The sequence below is a fragment of the Dryobates pubescens genome, chromosome 21, assembly GCF_014839835.1.
Source record: "Dryobates pubescens isolate bDryPub1 chromosome 21, bDryPub1.pri, whole genome shotgun sequence".
Lineage (NCBI taxonomy): Eukaryota > Metazoa > Chordata > Aves > Piciformes > Picidae > Dryobates > Dryobates pubescens.
The window spans coordinates 5,697,922-5,713,285 of record NC_071632.1 but is presented as its reverse complement, the minus strand read 5'-3'; the positions used below and the strand labels follow the sequence as shown (position 1 = coordinate 5,713,285).

Here is a 15,364-nt window from a genome sequence, read left to right as displayed (position 1 = left end):
TCCATCGTATCTAGAGTGACACGTGTAACCATGGATAACACTTCTATAGCATTAGGATCAGTTACACTTCCTGCACTGCTTGAGGTGTCTTCTGTCCTTCTGAATATCTATGCTTCAAGTTTTATTCCTTTTCCTGATCCTAGTCACCTTCTTTTGTTCAGGGTTTCTTCCTTGTAAGTTCTGGAAAACTGAACTTAACCATGGAAAACACTACCTGTGCTCACAGAAGCACTCATCCTACCCAAGAATGCTGAGAAACACTCCCCTTGGATGAACAGAGAAGCTTCACATCTGCTAAGACCTGACCTCATTTCAGGCACTGTGATGTGCTTTATTGCCTCTACTAGCTAGGGACCTGGAACAATACAGCCACTTCCATAACAGTTCCAAAGAATAATGTGTGTCCTCAGAATAAGTCTTCTAGGTTAATTGCAGTGTTTTCTCTATGGGAATTTCTAGCAGATACGCTGAAGGCAGGAAAATGACTCTTTTATCAGTAAGGATTAAAAACAGGACCCAGAAGGCCCTATCTGGATTAATTCCTCCGATGCAAAGGTAACAAAATGCAGGTAACTATTTACTGCTGGTTAGTTCTAAGGTGATGTTGTTTTGCCACTGTTGAGGCTGAAGGCAAGCTGAGAACTGAGCAGTCCTGGAAGATGATCCTTTCTAACATTTAAGTCCTGAGAAGAAACCACATTTTCCATTTGCCTTTTCTTTCGTCAAACACAAGAACCCTTGAATCTCATGGAATTCACCGGAACTTATTAAAACTGAAGAGATACTGTGTTCCCCAACTTGGCAAACCAAGGCCGAGAAGACAGAGGACACAGCGTTGTGACAGCGTTTCGGAAGGCGGCAATATGCCCTATGGCAGCGCGAAGAGCTGAGAGTGCTGACAGACTTAGGCTCCTCGATTAGGGACAGCATTGCTAAGGTTCCCCGCCCGGCCTCGCCGCCGCGGGCTGCTGCCCCCAGGACGGGCTGTTAAGACTAATTCTGTCCCTTCTCGGCTTTAAAGGGAAACGCTCCCCGAGCGCCTGCCGTGCGGAACGGGCCGCGCTCCACGAAACGCCCTAGTGGCGGTCTGTCGGGGCTTCCTAGGAAGGCAGCACAGCTGCCCCCGCCACAAGACACCCGCCGAGTCGGGAGGTGCTGGGGCGTGTCAGGGTAGTGCCGCCCGGTAGGGCTCTAACTGCAGGGACCAGCCCGGCCCCCCCGCGCCGGCAGGGGTACGGCAAGCGCGAGGAGATAAAACGGCTCCAGAGGGCAGCGGCACCGGCCCGCCTCCGCGCGCTCATTCAGAGCGGCTGACGTCAAGTGTGTCACGTGCTGCCCCGCGTCACGCCGCGCGCGCGGCCCACTCCGCCAATCCGTGGGCACTGGTGCCGGCTGAGCGCGCCGCTCCGCGCGGCGTCGCAGGCCAATCCCTTCCGCCGGCGGAGGAGGGACTTCCGCCGGGAGCCGGAAGCGGGTCTCTCATGCGAGCGGGTGGTTGAGTCTCGGCTCGGAGACGTTGCGGGCCCCGAAGCCGCCGCCGCCGTCTCCTTCTCCTCCTCCGCGCCCCCCTCCCCCTCCCCGCTGTGCTGCCGCCGCCTGCTCCTCCTCCCGGCCCCCGCCCCGCTCTCCGCTTTCCTCCTCCTGGTATCCGGCGGTGGCGAGGCCCCGGCGGCGGCGGCGGCGCAGCGAGAGGCCCCGGCGCTAGCGAAAAACCCGACAGGAGCGAGAGGCCCCGGCGCCAGCGGCGACCCCCTTCCTTTCGTGTCTGCCCGTCTTATCGTCGAGGCCCAGCCCGAGGGCGGCGGCTGCTGCTGCTGGTGACAGGTGAGTGCGAGGGGCTTCCCAGGCCCTGCGTCCTCCCGGCGGTAGCGCCTTCTCGGGCCGCTCTCCCTTCCCCCACCCCATCTCCCGGTGTGAGGGGGAATGGCGGATCTGAGGAAGAAGAGACACTCCCCCTGTTCCGCCACCCTTCTCGCACCGGAGAGGCGGCCGGAGCCGCCATCTTCCCACCCGAGGCGGTTCCCGGGGGAGAGGTAGGAGGGAGGAGGAGGGATCCCGGCTCGGGGCCTTGATGGTGGCGGGGGGTAGGGCGAGTCGCCGGGCTCGGCCGCCGGGGCCGCTCCCGCACTGCGGCCTCACCGAGCAACGCTTGCTGCCCCGGCCCCGAACGGTAGCCGGGCAGCGGCCGAGTGAGCTTTGCCCTCTATGTTGATTCTGCGTTGCCGAACGTTTCCGTGGGCAGCGGGTGAGCGCGCTTTTGGAGGCAGCGGGAGAGGGATGAGGAGTGTAAGGGCATGGCTGAAGCACCGGCTTTGTAGAACTTTATGGCTGCCCACCCTTGGCAGTGACCCCTCTCTTGAAGAGCACGGCAGGAGTAAGCGGCAGGCGGTACCAGCTCATAGCTCAAGGCAGATGCAGGGCAGCGCTGACTTTTCATGAGAGCTGTGTCCTCAATAGGTGAATTGATTGTGCAGGAGCTAGCAGGCCGGCTGTGCTCGCGGGTTGTGAAGCAATAGTTGCAAAAGCAGCCACCACACAAACGGTGTTTTGCCCCTAGGATTCTGCTGTCATTAGGCCTTCACTAGCTGCTTCAGCTGAGTTGTTTTCACTCTTAGTTTTGGTTTCTGCAGATGCTCAAAATTACTACGTAGCTTTGTCCACAGTTTAAACAGATGTGTGCTTGCCAAACAGTGTTGTACAAGATCCCTGTGTGGCAGATAAGTATAATTATTTTTGTTCTGCAGGTAAGGGAATTGAGGCAAAGTGGTTAAGACTTGCCTGTGGCCACAGAGAGAGCAAATTCCAAAACCACTGTTTAAACTTGAGTCACGGTTAGGGTAAAACCATGGGAATTCCATCTTCCAATCCCACATATTGTCTCTGGCCTAATTTTCTTGGCTTCAGTCGGAATCCTTAGTAAAACTGGAATAGGAGTCTTAAGTACCGCCTCAGGATCTCCATCAAAAGGCTTTAACCTTTAATATGGTTTAAGTTGTGTGCCAAACTTTCACAGATTGGATACATTTTCAAAGGTCAAAGCATGTTGTGTTCTTTTTTTAAAACTTGCTGGGATTTCACAACTCAAGGGTTTTGATTCTGATCTGGGAGCTGTTTTTATCAGCTGAACTTTCACTTTTTTGCTGCTGACTTGTAAGCATTTCTTCAAGTCAGCTCTGGAGAGATGGAGCCAATCAGCTCACTCACTCTAGCTATTGGAAGACCATACATCATTTTTGGTTTTCATTCAGTTTTTGTGGAAGGTGAATGGGGGGAGGAAATGAGGATGAGGCCTGCTAGAATACACCCAGAAAACATTACATATTTTATATGTGATATCTGTAGAAGATTGTGGTTTTTCTAGGTATGGTGCTGTTCATGTGTAGAAACTGTTTATAGGGAAGCCAAAATTACTCTTAGGTTAAATTCCTGTTATATTTGGGGGGGGGGGGAAATTAAACTGAAATAAAAGGATTGCATAAATGAATGAATAGAAAACATCAGACCTCTTGAATGTTCCTAAATAAGTGACTGTATATTTTCATGGTATATAATTGGGTTGTTCAGTGCATGCAGTGTTCTGGGTTAGACTGAATTGTTTCCCTTGCAACTCCTTCTGTTTTTCAAGTGTTTGCACACAAACACCTTAAGGGAGTAAAGATGTCTGCACAGGCCTGTTCTGCCTTGGCTGCTTTTATGCCTTGCTTTAATGTAGATATACCCATAGAAAGGTGCTGATACATACATATATATTGTTTAGTTATGTGACTGGCACTGAAATATCTTGCTTCAGTATGACCATGGAAGATAAAGAACTGGAGGCAGTTGGGGGGGCTTTGGGATTTTTGTTTGTTTTGTTTTGGCTTGTGGGGTGTGGGTTTTTTTGCTTCTTTTTGAGACATGGACCAACCATGTATGTAACTTGTGTCTCTGTTTTCCCTGAGTAGAGTGACATGAAATACTTGGTTTATTTGACTGAAGTGCAGAATGAATGCTGTCAGGTATGTCTAATCTGTGTGTTCTGTGGAGATCTGTCGCTTTAAGTCTCGTATCTGGCAATGGCTTTGGCTTTAAATCAGTTGTGGGCTTAATTGGCGTGGTAATATAAACTCTTTGTTAAATATTTATTACACTGCCTCACCAAATGCACATGCTGGACACGGAAGAGGCATGTTTCTGGCCATTGTGCATGACAAATCTAAGGTGACAGCTGAAAGGTAGCAAGAAAGCCATAAAGAACAAAGTAATTAGGTATAGATGGGTTTCATCAGTTTAATTTTTTTTAAACTGGGCGACTTCAGTGCTACTGATGTTTAATGCAGTGGTGTCTGCATGTATTCATCAAACATTCACATTCTTGTAAATTAACAGGTAAGGTACACAATTAAGCATGTAGAGCACTTGGCTTATCTTTTCTTGTGTGGGTTTGGCAAGGGCAGCAGCCTTATTGATCTCCAAGAGCAGCCATTCTTGTCTTGGAGGTGCTCGGTGAAGGAAGGGGCAAAGGTGGCTGTAGAGGTAGCTAACAAATGCAGTGGCAGAAAGAGTGAAGAAAGCTGTCACTGGCACAGAGCTAAACAAAAAAAGGCCACATGAAGAAAGCTTAGGAATGTAATTTCAAATCTGGGGGGGTATCAGTCTTGGGGAGTGTGATTGAATTTTTGTACCTGTGCATACATGCACGCGTGAGGAGCTGCTCTATGGCACAAAGCATTGTCCAAAATGTGGGTTAGATAGTGTTATGTTCCTGTAAGCATTTACTAGCAAAATGGCATGTTCAGGCAAGAAGTTTGTGTAACTCTTAGAAATAATTGTAGAAAATAATCTTTGGCTGCATTCATTCCTGTATGTAATCTGTGATAGTAGACTAACAAGAGTATTTGCATTCGGAATGGACACGCAGGTATGAGTAGGAAAGGAAGGATGTTACAAAACAGGACGTTGTGAGGAAGAAAATTATCTCCTCCCCCTGCAGTTTTGAAAGGCAATAGTATGTGGAGGACTGTGAAGATGAGATGAAAAGTTACTCCTGTAGTACAGGCCCTGGAGAGGTGTTTAAGGTTGTTCCCAAAGCAAGGCAAATGCATGCTAAAACTAATAGTCCATATAAAACAAGATACAGACAAGTGGATTTCACCTTGTAAGCTAGTCAGTAAACTAGGGAGGGGAAAGTGATAGAAAAGTCAACCTTTGAAAGAGTGCTAGTCTTATGTGATACCTCAGAAAAGAAAACCTGCACACACAGCCCTTCTTTCCCAGCTAAAAAGTAGAGTTGTAAGCTACTTCTTTGGGGACACTCTGTTTTCCTTTCCTGTGCTACAGCTCCTCTGTAGCAAACTGAAGGCAAGCTAGGGTGTCAGAACAGTCAAACACCATAATAGAATATCTCTGGAGCACTTTCTTTGGCTCTAAACCTAGGATACTTCACTTGGACAATAAAAGTAATTTGTTGCTGGATAACTGAAGAAGACTCATTGCGATTCCAAGGATCTGTTTCTTTAAGGACTTGTGGCCTTTGATTGGCACATGGTAAAAATTCAGGTTGGAGGAATATGTTGGGAATGGGAGACAAGAAGTTGATTTCTGTGCCACCAAGTCATTTCTTAGCCAAGTTCCACAAAGTAATAGCTGGTATTTCTCAAGGTTTGGTGACGTGATGGAGCCAAGGCTTTACAGTCCTGTTTTTTCCATTGACCTGTCACATAAGCATGCTTTGTGTGTTGCTGCTGTGTGCTGATTCTAAAGGGAGGTGTGTCCCCCTCTGTTGGGAGCAGGTGCCACAGAGTAGTACCTGCAGATAACAGAGGTGCTGTGGAGTGCTTAATTTAAGCGTGACTGCACCACAGCATAATTGTGTGATCTGGGATAGCCATGACAGCATTTGTTCTGTGATGTGTGCTGCTGCAGGTATTCTGTGTCTGGGTATGTGTTTCAGGAACAGCAATTAACTCCAAAATTGGAAGTCTGGCAGGGGTTACTAATATGTGGTTTGCTGCTTGGCCTAGAACATTGCAGGGAATTGGGGAAGCGCTGTTTTGACGCCCTGATGAATCACCAATTTCTTTGAGCCTTAATCTTTTCTAACACTCGTTTACCATGGAGGGCTGGGCTATGCATATTCGGGATCCTGTCAGTCCAGCTCCTTAATGGGTAGTTGAATGATGTAATACAAAAGGAATCGTTGGTTCATAAGCTCTACGGATTGCCGCCTCTGCACTTCCAGCAGCTCTCTTGTTATTGGCATGAGGCTGTTGGCATGTAAGGAGCTGGTGTCTCCAGAGCATGTCCTGTAGTAAAGCTTTGTTGGTGGCTGCCTCTGTGGCCAGCTTAAGATCCTGGGTATCTTGAGTTCTATGTATGTGTGCTTAGGGTGGTAGCAGCTATACACCACTTCTAGTTTCAGACCTCTTGTGTGTGTAGCTAGATAGAAGCAGCATGGTAGCTTGTGATGAGTTAGACCCAGAATTGCTTTTCTCTAAGGGACTCCTTCCTAAAACACCTGTATCACTTTTGTCTTGAAAATAGACTGACACTGACCATAGAGTTTGGAAATTACACCTCCAGATTCTATCAGTAGTTCATGTGGGACTTGTTCAGGGGTGTAGTTGTAGATCTATTTTACCTAATGCTTATGCTGTGCTTTATGCAAGTCTGAAGACTGTATTGCTTGATTTTCACAGTGTTTTCTTGCACAAGCATCAGAACAGTATTTTCCCTTTGCTTAGATAAATTCTCCATCAACTTCATACTGGCCCCTCCTTGATAGCTTCTGGAAATAAGCAGAAATAAGCAACAGAAATGAATACTAATACCTTATTGATGGCATTCATAAGGCAGGCTTCTCTCTGTTTTCATAATGGAGTTGCAAACTTGCTTCCAAAACTTTTAGGTCTACTCCTTTGGTGTTTCTCTGCGTTTCTGGAGGGATGTAACATTTTATAACTTATTGTAACATTCTCTTAACTTATTTTGTAATCACAGGATGCCAGTGATCTGACAGGGAGTTCTGAGGAGCAAAATATTAGTTAAATAGTAATTATGGTGAGGAAAAAAATATTTCCCTGTTTGATCCGTCTCACTTGTCAGAGACGTAATGAAATGTTTGAACAGCTTTACAGTGATGTCTCTCGGCAGCTTCATGGTTTTGGCTTTGGTCAGTGTCAGTATCCATAAGCATATTTTTACATGGGCTGTTGCAGGTTGCCCCACAGCAGAGTCTGACTCTGCCTGTTGTTCAAACAAGGAACTGATGAATCAACAGGCCAATGTCCAAAGTAGCTTGCTTTTTCATACCCTGCCTCTGAAGGCTCATGCTCAAACGCTTTGATGTATCTTAATGTTTTCTTACTCTTGTTCTACAAATTAGAAAAGCAGAGCAAAAGGGAAGAAAGCATTGGGGCATGGCTCCTTTGAAGTGCTGAGCTGCCCATATGTGCAGAATTTGGAGTCTTATCATGGAGTTTCATTCCCATTCAATTTGTTGCTGCCTGACAGATAGGAAGAGAAAATGGTCAACATGTTGCTGTTTAAAGCAGTTAGGCAAAATATTGTCTGGGCTGGCGTGTCTCCAAGATCTTGGGGTTTGTGTCCCTGCCTTGTGGTAGATGTCTAAAAGGGAGTGGGACACTTAAATGAACACACTGCAGCTTAGTCTATGGTCTATTTTGTCATGTTTATAATACTCTGTTTGCTAATTAACTATGTATTTTAACTGCCTGGATTCAAGGAATCAGTGAAACTTTCAGGAGGATCTGTGCCCAGTTGTGGCGTGCAAGAAGAGTTGTTGTCCTCAAATCAAAGCTGAACTATTGGAACAGTTCATCCTTTAACAGTGAGTCAAAACCTGAATTACCAGTAGTTTTGATTGCAGTGATACTCTTAAAAGGTGGGGTGCTCTAACTGTGCACTGTACACCCAGGAGGTGATGGCCTTTCATGGAGTCTTTTAAAAGTAAGCAGGAGTTGCTTCTGGTTTTGGTGAAGCTTGGAATGGAGGGTGATGAGTTTTCAAAAGAGGAAGTAGTACTGAAATGACTGGATTATTTGGGTTAAATTCTATTTTTGACAAAGAGGTTAATGAAATAATCACTGGCAAAAACATTAACTTCCTTTTCTTATTACACAGCCTTAAAGTTCTTGTTTCAGTAGTTTAATTTCACTTTAGGTTTGGTCCTGAACGCGTTTGAAAACTTAAACCAGCAGTGTTTTAGGTGAATACATGCTTTTTAGGTCAGCTGAAAAATATCTGGACCTGAAAGCCTGAGGGGAATTAATCCTGGGATATTTGTTTTGCAGAACAACTGTTTACTAAAATTCATGTTACATACTGAAGGCTTATTGTACAGCTTTGTGTTGGAAGAAAACTCCTCATTGTGCCTTTTCACTTATCCTGGCAATTACCAACATCTTTCTGTATATGCCTCTCACCTGGACCCTACACAGGTGCAGACCCTTTTCTCTCTCACTTTTCTCAGACCTGTTCTGACAGAAGATGTATTCTAGGAACACTAACAGCTGTCCCATCAGGCTGCATCAAATCTTTTCCACACTGAGTTCCACCTGCATTTGAATTTGAGATCCTTGGTGCAAGGTTCTTGCTTCACAGAATCAGACATTCATTGTGTGGTCTGAGAATGTGATGATAAAGAACTTAGCATATCAGCTTTGAAGCTCTGTGTGTGCCCTAAAGAATAATTCAAGGCACTAAAAATACTGTGTCATAGAAGTTCCTAATGCAGTTTCTGATCTCTTGTTTAAGCACAGTTCTGATTGCAGACTTGAAACGTGCAATCCGTCTAGTAACAGTGTTCTATGATGGTGCATCAAGAATAGTGTGGCCAGCAGGAGCAGGGAAGTCGTTGTGCCCCTGTACTCTGCACTGGTTAGGCCACACCTTGAGTCCTGTGTCCAGTTCTGGGCCCCTCAGTTTAAACAGGACATTGAGACTCTTGAATGTATCCAGAGAAGGGCAGCAAGGCTGGGGAGAGGCCTTGAGCACAAGCCCTATGAGGAGAGGCTGAGGGAGCTGGGATTGTTTAGCCTGGAGAAGAGGAGGCTCAGGGGAGACCTCATTGCTGTCTACAACTACCTGAAGGGTGGTTGTAGCCAGGAGGGAGTTGGTCTCTTCTCCCAGGCAACCAGCACCAGAACAAGATGACACAGTCTCAAGCTGTGCCAGGGGAAGTTTAGGCTCGAGGTGAGGAGAAAGTTCCTCACCGAGAGAGTCGTTCATCATTGGAATGGGCTGCCCAGGGAGGTGGTGGAGTCGCCATCCCTGGAGGTGTTCAAGAGGGGACTGGATGTGGCACTTGGTGCAATGGTCTAGTCATGAGGTCTTGGGTGACAGGTTGGACTTGAGACCTCAAAGATCATCTTCCTACCTTGGTGATTCTGTGTGAGACCTGTTAAAGAGCATCAGTCTTCCAACCTCACCCGTGGAACTACCTTAAATATTAGCCTTGGAGCTTCAAGTGATGTTTTCAGTCCTGTCCCTCATCATAAAATCCTGCATCACCACATCCTCTTCTGCCAATTCCGGAGTTTTTCTGCAGGCGTTGTCCGGAAAGCTGTGCCCAGCAGATCTGGGCAGTCCCAGGTGGTGCGGTGAGCGTGCGCTGCCCTTTTGCTGGCTGCAGGGTAGTGAAGTATGCGGAAGGCTTAAGGATCACGTTGGTAAATCAGGAGGAGGAACAGTCAGTAATTGAAACAAGGAAGTTTGTTGTTCCCAGCATTGCTAAACTGACATTCTTCACACACAGCATTTACCTTGGGCCCTCTAATTAAGTGCTGAAGCTGCTGCTACTTTGTATGTGTTTGAACTTTGGAGAACGGAAGTGTTTCTTGGACAAATTTGGAAAGGCCAAAGAGCCCATCAGTTGCTGCTTCTTGGTTTTAAGCATTTCAGGCAGCCAGTAGCACATTGCAGTGCTTGCAGCTGTGAAACAATACAATGACATGCCCACCTGCTGTGAGGCGGGCACATGAAGATGCTGGTGGGTCCGTCGGCCAGGGAAGATCAGGACCTTTCCTAGCTTTCATTCCAGGTCAGGAATCAGTTTCAGTCTTAGAATGAAAACTGCCTCTTGTGGTGAAAGTGCACCAGTTTCTCTAAACTTTACTGCTCTGACTCAGCACTTGGCATACTTAATTGTTGCTTCCTTCAACAGTGGAATATGAAGATTAATCTCTTTGACTTCACTTCAATAGATACTTAAAGAAAAGCAAACTTGAACTCCCCCCTCCTTGGTTAAGTGAGAGCAAGCCAGCTGTGTGGGGAAGGAAGGGAAACAAGGGAAATGTCTTATTATACAAGGAATAACACCTTGCATAATAATTCCTCCTGTCTCCATGAGTTCAGAGAAGATATGATAGAATGAGACAGACTTAGTATCCGGAGTGCCAGAGTAGCCTCACCTGCTGGCAATAAGATATGTGTCAAAATGAAGAGCTATGGTTTATAAGAGCAATATTTGACAAGTCTTTCAGGTGGCTTTTTCTGATAGCCATGTTCATCTCTTCATGTGGTGGGAAGAAGCAGTAGAGGCTGAAGGTAGGTGGAAATTTTTCAAGTTGGCCTCATTTAAAATAAATCAGAGTTAGGAGCTTACCATCTAATGCTCTCAAAGTGCCTATTCAAAAATAGCCCAGAAGTGAACAATATTTGATGAAATCTGTGGTAATTAGCACTAAAAGGTCTCAGCTCCTGCCCTGTCCACTCCAGGGTAAGCTTTAATTTTCTTTCCAACTCAGTTTACTGCTTTTAGTTAATTGTTGTTAATTCATGTGACCTCAGTGCAGACAACCAGCGTGGATGATGGTAGTGGAGGTCTGGCATTTGCTGGTGCTGCATTTCAGGAAGGGATTTTTATGATGCTTTCCTGTATTTACATTAAGTAAAAACAATAATTTCTGCATCAGAGTATTTGCCATTAAATATTGGTGTTACATTAAAAGCCTGGAATATTCTCCCACTTAGTTTGTAGGCGTAAAGATATCTGAGAAGCTTTGAATTTACAGAGCAAAATGCAATTAGCCTGTTAAAGATCCCCCCTTAACGAGTCCCAAGTTAATATTTGTGGAGCAGTTACCATGATGTATATTAGTATAATTACCAACACTTCTACCTGCATTTCCTCAGCTGTGACTTGTATTTGCAGATCAGAATCCCCCTGCCCTGGACACTGTGCAAGCACTGTTGCCTTGTAGCTTAGTCAAGTGCCACAGGTAACTTAACAGCAGGTGGATGGCTGTGCAGCTTTTGCTCTCAGGAAAAACATCTGTTTTAAAGAGCCCATGATTTTCTTTGGTTTTTTAATCTTGTGGCAGGAGGGAGTTTCCATCATTCTACAGGTTCAGCTAATCCATTCTAGGCATAAGCTTGAGGTTTTTATTTATTGTGGATATTTGGCCACTCTTGAGGCTGACTGGTTTTAGAGGGTGCCATGAAAAGTTAGCCGCCTCCTGCAGTCAGGCTCATTTAACGAATGTGTTCTTTATTACACAGCTTGAAAACAGAAACAGATCCAAAATGCTGTGCAGTGTGGGGTCTGGAACTCCAGGCTTAACCTTCTGTAGGTAATTTGAAGCATTTTAGCCCCATGTTCAGGCTTGATTGGTTTTGTGGTTGGTTGTTTTTCACATAAGAGAAGTGGCTTGCATTGACCTGTTCTTTTACTCCTTAATTCAGTACAGGCAATCTGCTGGGATTTCTCCTGTGAAAGTCCTGCAGGTATGTTGCTGTCTTCTTGGTTTGCCTGCTTGCCTTTTTTTTTCAATCTCACTTGTAGTAGGAACTACCTGTGGGATTTTGTAGGTAAGAGTAATAGGAGCAGCATCAGTGATGTGGACTTGACCTGCTGAGTTTCACTCCGAACTGCAGTACGTGGTTTGCAGTACCCTGGGTGGCTTCCTAGAGAACAGGAAGGATGGATTAGTGGCATCAGGTGTTCAACTCAGGTTTCTCTACTACTCAAACTATGTGTACAGGCAACTTCCTGTGTAGTTCTGTCTGTTTGTAGAAAAGGAGGGTTGTTCAGATTTATTCCAATTCTGTTCTTGAAGATGATGGTTTTCTGTCTCAGACAAGTAAAAAGAGACATCACAGCTGAGAGGCAGGGAGGAGGTCAAATGCTCATGAACCTGACAGATGGCCTGTGATGGAGTCTTGTAGTGGAAAATCTTGCTTTGAGACACATGCCTAAGTGGCAAATTCCTGGTCTCTTCACTGAGGAAGATTAAAGATCTTTTCCCTCCAGTGTGAGATGGTTTCTGCTTTTTGTAGGCCTTGGTAATGAACATAGAGTTTGGGCCTCTACATTCAGCTAGATGAAACAGCTTTTCAAGAGAGGATGTAGTTGTGAAAGTCTGTGATCATAGATGTGTTGTATGAAGTCAGCATCTCACTTCCCATTTCAGAATTGTCATGGCTTGGCCGAGCTGCTGACAGCTTTAACTCTGCCATGGGAGGGTTTGCTGAGATAAGGCACAAATGGGACAGTGAGGGGGCTGCTTGCATGAGCAGTTTGGTACTTTCTGAAATCATCTGATAGAAGAGTATCTGACATAGTTGAATAGAAATGAAACGTGCATCTTCATGGCTGACCTGCAGGGTGTGTGCTGCTAGTCCACTTCCAGTGAGGAAAACAAGCTTGTGGCTTTGTGATGGATGTGCAAGCCCTGCTCGTTAATGAGCTGGGTTTCTTAATGGTGTGTTCTCCAGAGCGCTGCTTCAGACCTGCAAACTGCTCACAACACCATCATACTTGTCTGCAAGGCACATGATGCTCTGCCAGGCACAAAAAAATTCTTCCTGGTGGATTATTTACTACTGGTATTCTTAAATGGTAAGATTTTTTAGGCTGTATACTATTAAACATCTGATACATTGCATGGCTGAGGAGGAGATGAGCCACGGGCTTATTGGGCTATTTTTTTGAGTGATGTTTGGGGGCACATCAGATAGTAGCTGGTGTAAAATTTGTCTTGGTTTGCAAGAGGACTGCAGAAATTGTGTGAGACCTTTCAGTATAGTAAAAAGGTTTGGTGTTTTATTTTAAGTATATATACTTCAAATACAGTGCATCAAAGGCTAGACAGAAAAGATACTGAGGATTATTTATTGGTAGGGGTCGTCCTGTTATCTGCTATGTACTTTTAAGCTGTTTTCTTCCTGCCTGAGACAGGTGAGTAAGGCTGTAACTTCCTCCCCTTCCCATTTTTCTTGCTCTTGACTAGCAGTGTTTTTCATACACCTGCACAGAGTCCTTATCATTGGCCACTGTCGGGCTTCTTTCATGTTCTGTCGCCTTTGCTTAGTGACTTACTGCTTGGTATCTTCTGCCAACTAATTAGCAATCTGAATTTCTAGACTAGCAGAGTGGTCAGTTCTGGTATGCAGATCTGTGAGGAGGCTTTGTGTTTGAGTTAGAAAGCTCAGTAAGTGATGGAGATGCGAATTGCTTGTGAAGCCTGGTGCAGAAATGCTTCATAAATCTTTAAATAAGGAAATGCAGCCTTCCCTTTAAATAGCAAGGTTTGCTGCTTCCCTTGAAATCTCAGTCAGTCTTACAGGAGAGACTACCTTTGAAGAGATAAAAAATAGAGTTGCAGGACAGTTTTGGAGGCTATCAACCCTGTAAGGAACAGTTTGTTTTAAAGAGCACTTGAAGCAGATGCAGCAGTGACTGTAAAGCACTTGCACTGGTGTTTGCTCTTGAGGGTTCGGAACGTACAGGCTTCAGGTTTGGGAGGGTTTCTGACACAGTGCATTTCTTGTTCATACCTGATTGCCATGTGGATTTTAAAATCACAGAATGCCAGGGGCTGCAAGGGACCTCAGAAGCTCATCCAGTCCAACCCCCCTGCCAGAGCAGGATCACTTAGAGCAGATCACACTGGAACACATCCAGGCAGGTCTTGAATATCTCCAGAGAAGGAGACTCTACACTCTCCCTGGGCAGCCTGTTCCAGGGCTCTGTCACCCTCACAGGGAAAACTTTTTTTTCCTCATTTTTCCATGAAACTTCATATATCTCAACTTCCACCATTGCCCCTTGTGCTGTCATTGGCCATCACCAAGCAGAGCCTGACTCCATCCTCTTGACACTCACTCTTTATAAACATGAATGAGGTCATCTCTCAGACTTCTTCAAGCTAAAGAGCCCCATCTCCCTCAGGCTTTCCTCATAAGGGAGATGTTCCACTCCCCTAATCTTCTTTGTGGCTCTGTGCTGGACTCTTTCAAGCAGTTCCCTGTCCTTCTTGAATAAAATACCTTGTACCTGCCAAGTGTCCTGCTGCTTGTCCTGCTCTGGGGGTTGCCTGGGCACAAGCAGCTTTTCTTGGCAGGAAGGAAAACTGAAACAGATCAGACAGGACTGCTCTTGGGCATTCTGAAACGGGACGCTCCAGCCACCATGGCAAGCACGCTGGGTGCATGCACCTTTTGAATCCTCCACCTGACAGACTCAGCAATGTTGGGGTCACACTAAGGTGCAGAGGTGCCATTTTCAACTTTTGCTCCCACTGCTTAGCTAATTAGCAGTTAAAAAACTCTGAGCCTTGTGATGACTTTTGAAGTAGCAGCGTGTTCAGTCCCTCTGTAGACACACACTGTCGCTAAACATTTATGCCGTGTCAGCTTAATTGCTGTTGTGTAATCCTGAGTTTACAACTGACGTGGGCACAATGATGTTGCAGAGATCACCACCAGCAGATGGGATTTTGGGGATTGTTCAATTTCTCATTCACAGCTGTTTTGTCCACTGCAGCAATGTAACTGCTTCACAGGATATTTTCTTTGAAATAATGCCGTCCTTTTAAAGTTGGATTGCTTGTCACATCTGCTCTGTAAAGAGACTGGTCTCCTGCTTTGAGTTCTGTCCTGGGCTTTCTGTATTGGAAGGATACAGCTTTGTAGGGCTGTTCACCTGCAGAAGGCTAACCTGTGCCCCATGCAGCAGGACTGTAGTTCAAGGCTTGCATTAACAGCTGAGATCTTTTTGAAAGCCTTCTAAAACAGCCATCTGATTAAAATTACAAGGTGGTTCCCCTATCACTGCTCATAAGACTAAGATGAAGGGCAACTTGCAGCCTTTTAGAGCTTGTCAGGTTTTCTTGATGGTGGTCTGTAAGCTTAGCCTTTATCTGGCTTAGCAGCTCTACCTGGGCTGAGGGCATTATTAACTCTTGAAGTGTGCCTTGGGAATTGAAAACAATTGTGCAAGTATTAAAGAAAAGTAAACTTTGTTTAAACTGGAGTTAATGTGTTACATGAATAGCATACATTTGGAAGCAGCACCTGTTATTTCTCATATCAACTCTGATGTATTCAGCAGGTGCTAAAACTTCAAAGCCGAGGTCAGTGGTAG

At 45.7% G+C, this 15,364-nt stretch overlaps 1 protein-coding gene across 3 annotated transcripts in view; it reads left to right on the top strand.

The window, feature by feature from the left end:
- The first annotated feature begins 1,465 nt into the window (after window positions 1-1,465).
- Window positions 1,466-15,364, top strand: part of LARP4B (La ribonucleoprotein 4B) — a 51,840-nt gene continuing 37,941 nt past the window's right edge. For 2 of the 3 annotated variants that reach the window (XM_054171316.1, XM_054171313.1), the window contains exon 1: window positions 1,466-1,824. The gene's annotated coding sequence lies outside the window, so the exon portion shown is untranslated. Of the gene's footprint in view, window positions 1,825-15,313; window positions 15,354-15,364 lie in introns of those variants that run through there. The other variant, XM_054171314.1, reaches the window with a different exon arrangement.